Here is a 6417-nt window from a genome sequence, read left to right as displayed (position 1 = left end):
ATAAAGAATTATTATTAATTATATTTGTTTTAGAAAAGGTTTTTGTCTGGTACATCATCGTGTTTTGAGGGATTGTTGTGTGTTTAGAGTTAGGCATGAGAGATCGTTTTTGTCTGGTACAACTTACATATTAACACGATTTTTAGAAATACAACATATTGATTATTAAGCGCATATAAATATATAATTCTATGAGAGGTTTGTAAAATTATACTCATATACAATAAACCTGATAAAACAAGATAAAAAGAACATCTCTTAAACATCTTATCACAATCTCATTTTCACACTTTCACTACTAAAAGAAGGAAAACGCACATAGGAGAAAAGAAAACTATTAGACGAGAATTTCAAATTAATTTAATCCAAAATTATAAAATAATGCAGCTGGCTAGTTGTCAAAGTTGTCTACCTAGATCGGTACCAGGTCGAAATCCAAGAGCACCGCACCAATTAGATCTAAGTTCTAACTTATAACTTTTCAAAGGAAAATTAAATTATATTTCAGACGTGTATTTAATTACAACAAACCGCTCTTCAGCTTCTATGACTATGAGATGCAGAGCCAACTTCAATTAAATTATTAAGGCAACAGTGAGACCTTTTATTTTCACAACTTTCATTCCAAACTACTACTTCCTCCCTCTGTCTACAAATTGTATTCTCATTTGAAAATAACATATATTTTTAAAAATTAATTAAATATATTATAAACAGAATATAAATCTCACTTTTATTCTAATTAAATTGCATGAGATGTGTTTACTAAAAGTAAAAATAGAGATACATTTTTTAGACAAGTAAAAAAAAAAAACTATAAGAATACAATTCATAGACTAAATTAAATGAATATCATTTATCTTATGCGAAAGGTTTTGCTTGTGAAGTGAATCTAAGCAAATTATCTTAGAAAAACGGCTGAAATCCATAATTAGGATGTACGTTTAGATAACGAGCTGACACAAAAAGGCAAAATAATTTATTTGAAGTGGCTTATCTCGTATTAAAATAATATACGTATAATTGGTAAAATAAATTAGAAGAAAATGAGGTGGATGTATAAATAATTGATTGTGGTTGGTGGTTTTACTGCTCATAATTATTAGCGTATGTTGAATCTTGAATGGCGTGCAGTGCAATCCGATCCCACCGGAATCCTGATGGATAATCTAATCCTTCCGCGCTTCTTATCCCATCCCATTCCCATCTACTTTTTTTTTTTTCTCCATAAATAGCCGCTTTTGCCCTCCAACTCCCACTTTTTCCTCCTACCAATTATTTTCATTTAAAAAAAGAAATCTATAATCTAAACAAATTAAGATTCAGTCCTAAGATAATACTATTAAATAATGTATGATTGTATTCAGTTCTAAGATTCAATACAAAATAAATTTATATTTCAATATTGATTTATCTCATAATAAAACTTAGTACCCTCTTCGTCATATAGGAATATGGATTTTTTTTATCATTTTGATATATCTCACAAGAGTATGTAAATTTTTTTTAATAAAAATGGGTCTCTTCTTTCACTAATAACACAGTAAGCTAATATTTACTAAAATTCGTGTCATCAACAATCATGCACGCTTTTATGATACAACAATAAACCTGTCCATTGTTTACTTTTACGCCAATTTTCATTTATGGCTATGGCAATTGTAGTCTACTCTGAAGAAATAAATTTGATTGACTATATATATTATTAGATAAGTCCTAATTAATCGATAAGTATCTGTAAAATAAATGTAAATCAAACATAACTTCTTATTCAATTGTCATGAAACTATGTTATTTTTAATTGTTTTTAGTTGCAATCGTGTTGTGCTGAGTTGAGACTTACTGATAACCCGTAAGAAAAATTCCTAGCAATGCTTGATACTTATTGTAAATACAAGAAGGTAAGTACTTAATCGAAGACACATGTAATTTCATAAATACAAAAACAACATCATATATGGTTAATTAGACATTATCAAAACAATATTTTTATGCAATTAGTTTGATTGTGAAGTAAATTGTAATAAAATAACCATTTTATTGACCATACACGTAGTAACGTAAAGAAATGTATACGATGCCGGATAAATGTAAATGATCACGACCATGATAGGAAAATTTTCATGAAATTTATAATCGAAGCACCTTATTCGAGATATTTGACCGCACACAACAATGAGCGCAGTTAAATTATATTCACAGTTCCTTTGACAATTAGGTATTGTGTTTTAAATAATTTTTTAATTTCTTACGTTGGAGTTGTAAAATCAATAAATCATCCTCGAACCAACAAGATTGTAAGCTATGAACAAATTAGGTTTATTGTTGTATACCATCTCTCCATAGTTTTGTGAAATAATGCTATTTTTTTAAAAAATTTGTATGCATACAATTGCTTATATATTTTTAACAAAATGAGTGTCGGTGTTCGATTTTATTGTTTTTATATTTGATAGCTAAAATCTATATATATATAAAAGTAATATAAGCATAGAATCACTCTATTCTAATTTTTCTCAATTCTCATTCATTCTTATTTTTTTCTAAATTTTTAATCAACAATTTTCTATATCTAATTTCTTATGCATTAATTATATCCAAATCATATATATCTAATTTCTTTAATCAACAAATTTCAATCAATCTATTTGAGCAAATACCCCAACAAACATAGCCAATTATTCCCTACAAAATAATTCCCAACAATTAAATATTATGAGAGAGATGTTTTTATACTTTTAATCTCGCACACTCACATGTAGCTATATATATTAGAATACATGCTGACATTATTGTATGATGAAGTTTTATGACATAATTAAAAAATTGTCTCTCAGAAAATTCGCCGAACACACGGGCTGCAGAACGAAGAAAGCATACCACAAATCTCAATATTAACAAATTATAGATAGACTCAAATTCTTAGATAAATCTCAACTTCTTAGATAAATCCTATCAAAGGTAGAATTCTTTGTCAAATTGACAATCTTATATTTCATCTATAAAAAGGTGTATAATTATTTTTATATCTTTAACGTGAAGTATTCTCTATAATCTTGAGGTGGAATGATTATGTTATGTCTCTTTGCACTGCTATATTTAGTTTTCCTTTTATAATATGTTGTAGTATTGATTTACTTATTCTAAATATGAAGCTAACTACCTCACCACTATCAGAAGCAAGTTCAACAACAGAAGGAAAATTCAGGCCGCGAGGAAGTGAATCTGCAAGTTTCTGATCGTCAAGTCGAGTTTTCAGCACAACCCGTATGTTATTTTTCATTGTATATGCTTGCCTTATTTGTGGGTGTGAAATGGATTAGTTTTGCTACGTGCATCTTACATATGCTGCCTTCAGTAAAAACATGCGCGATTTTCTGCGATTATGTTGGGTGGAGTTTGAATTTCTGTGTTATTTTGTGTTTGTGCATGTCAGTTTTGTGATATTTAGTTGAAGTTTTCTCCATTTTGTTAAAATTAAAAATTCTGTAGTAATTGCAAGGGAAAGGGAAGTTCATTGGTTGTCAGATATGTTTTGGATTGTGTTTGTGTATTTTGAAGGTGATCGAGTGTTATTTTATTTTGCATGTGGTATTTTCCCGTCTTTCTTTTTATTGGATGTAATGGAGGTTCAATTAGATTGATAAATTGGTTGACGTTGGGAGATTTTTCTTCTGTGGTGAATGTATCTATCTCTGTTTTCTGCCTTTCAAGTTTCAACTACATATTTCAATGTCTGTCTTTTTCCTTTGCAAAGTAATTTTCTTGCCAATCATGTGAATAATAGCATAATAGTATTTGATAATTTATTTACTTACTCTAAATATAGGAAATGTCGACGAATAGTGAAGCTATTCCTTTGAATGCCATCAAGGAAAAAATGCGAAATAAATATGTGGTTGTCAGAATTTTGCGCTTATGGGTTCAAAAAGATAAATTGGGCAAGGAAGCACTTGAAATGATCGTTATTGATGAATGGGTAAGTCTTATCACAGTTTTATTTACTAAATAGTTTTGTAAAATTATTAATTTTCAATTTATGCTATCTCATAACATATTTTTATTATGTAGGGCAACAAAATCCAAGCATCCGTCTCAATAGGGTACAAGAAAAAGTTTCATGAGTTACTTAAAGAGGGACAAGTAACAGTTAATTAAAAACTTCCAAGTAGCGCAAAACAATCCTAACTTTCAGCATGCAAAAATCAATCATGAGTGGAAAATCGGTTTTAGCCTTGGAACCATTGTTTCTGAATCAACTGAACGCCCGAATATTACTCAAAATGGATTTGATTTCATCCATTTTCGAAATATTCATTCACATGATCCAGAATTGGTATTGTGTAAGTATAACATATTATAAAAAAAATATTTTATTCTATAATTTCCTAATATTAGTTTTGATTGTGTATTTAAATTACATTTTTTTGTAGATATTCTTGGGGAGGTAAAAACTGAAAATATTACCATAGATTGTGTTGAAATGAAGCATGGCAAAGCTAAGAAGTGTGACATAACATTGGCTGATGCAGAGTAAGTTTTTAAATTTTTCGTTGAATAATGATTAATATTTCTAATTTTATTTTAAATTATGTTTTTAATTATATATGTAACAGTGGCACACAAGTAATTTGTGTATTGTGGGAACCATATGCCGACGAACTCAAAATATTCATGGAAAGCAGATCAAGCGAGGATAAAGAACCAGTAATGATAGCTTTACAATTTGCTATGTTATCAACATTCAGAGGTTCATATGTTATTAATCATTTACAATACTCATTTATTAATACACTTTAAGCAACGTTACTAATAATTTAAATGTTATTTTAGGTGTAACCAAAGTTTTCACAATGAAGCACGCAACCAGATTTTTTATCAGCCCTGATATTCAAGAAGTTAAAGATTTTATATTAAGGTTTGTATATATATATATATATATATATATATATATGTGTGTGTGTATTTACAAATAAATTTTGATAAAACATTTATTCATGCATCGACTTTTTACTACATGATTTTTTTTCCATGCTAGCATATTACATCTATTTTTAAGTCCTAAGTCACATAGTATTAGTCCCAAAACGATATCACATGGATATTGAGGTCAAAATTATGATGTCATTTAATTTTTTTGTTAATAACCCGTTTCTCACATATTCTTCACGTTTATAATAATTTCAGGCGCGGTCTTACGAAAGATTCCAACAATAACACCGTAGCTAATATTTTCAACGTTAGCCGAGAAGTAAAAAGTGAAGAATGGTTGAAACCTGCTTTAGTGAAAACAATTAAAGAGATGAAAAACTCTTAGGTAATTTATAATTTGCTATACATATTTTAAAATATATTCAGAATTAATTATCTTTCAATTTATAGAGTGGAAACTATATCTGCAAGGGCACAATAATTGACTTTCACCCTGAAGAATCATGGTGTTATGAGTCATGTGGAAATGACAAATGCTACAAAGGTGTTCCTAAAGGAAGCAAAATCGGAGATTATTGCAAAAAATGCAAAAAGTCGATTGGATCTATAAATATAAGGTAACTGGTTTTACTCTATCATGTTTCGGCTTCAGACTTCGGTATTTGCTTCTTTTTTTTTGTTTTTTTTAGGGGGAGACAGAAGTTGATTTTTAAGAATCGAAAAACTCTAAAATCATCATAATCAGATTGGATTGGTGGAAGTGTCTAAAATTAGTTTCTGAGTTGAGAGGTTGTTTGACTAAATATTAGTAAAAATATATTTAGTTAACATCTTTTACTTTAAAATAAACTTATTTAATGCTTTATTTTAGTGAAAAAAATCATCAAATAAAAATGTATTGAATAATTACAAATATTTATATATTTTCATTTATTCCCGTCGATTTTCGACGGGTTACCGACTAGTTTAAAATATGAGAAACCAGTAGTTTTTGTCTGCCAATTGAAATATAAGAAAATATTAGCTGCCCAGGATTTTCGTAGCAAACTAAATTTCGAAATTTAATTTTCATATTTAATTACGCACCTCATTAATAAGTGGAATACCAATAGGTTAAAAGTGTTTCTATTACTTTATAATTGTTTCACGTGTTCGATATTTATCTACACCTTTTTTAGGGAATTTCTCCAAACTTTTTTGTTAATCATGCTCGGTGTTTTGTCCCATCCCATCAACTTTGTGAACCACCTCATATATAAACGTGATTTTTAGATTCTTTTGATGAGGCAACGTGATTTTAGAATTTCAAAATTATGATTATTGATTCACTTGATTAAGACATAAAAGATAAAACAAATGGAAAAAGAAAATAGATCATAAATAGAAAGTAAGAATCATCACACCACAAATTTAAGATGTCAATTATTTTGTGTGGGTGTATTGACGTAGATGGTTAATGCCTAATGTTGAAGTCTTTTAGATTCG

General features: G+C 28.7%; 1 long non-coding RNA gene across 1 annotated transcript; it reads left to right on the top strand.

The window, feature by feature from the left end:
- The first annotated feature begins 3121 nt into the window (after nt 1-3121).
- Nucleotides 3122-4728, top strand: LOC131004274 (uncharacterized). The gene is made up of 5 exons (XR_009094953.1): nt 3122-3267; nt 3830-3979; nt 4072-4343; nt 4434-4533; nt 4617-4728. It is a non-coding gene; the product is annotated as an uncharacterized LOC131004274 (long non-coding RNA).
- The last annotated feature ends 1689 nt before the right edge of the window (nt 4729-6417 follow it).

This window comes from Salvia miltiorrhiza, unplaced genomic scaffold (assembly GCF_028751815.1).
Source record: "Salvia miltiorrhiza cultivar Shanhuang (shh) unplaced genomic scaffold, IMPLAD_Smil_shh original_scaffold_358, whole genome shotgun sequence".
In the NCBI taxonomy this organism is placed as follows: domain Eukaryota; kingdom Viridiplantae; phylum Streptophyta; class Magnoliopsida; order Lamiales; family Lamiaceae; genus Salvia; species Salvia miltiorrhiza.
This window is presented reverse-complemented; position numbering and strand designations above follow the sequence as displayed.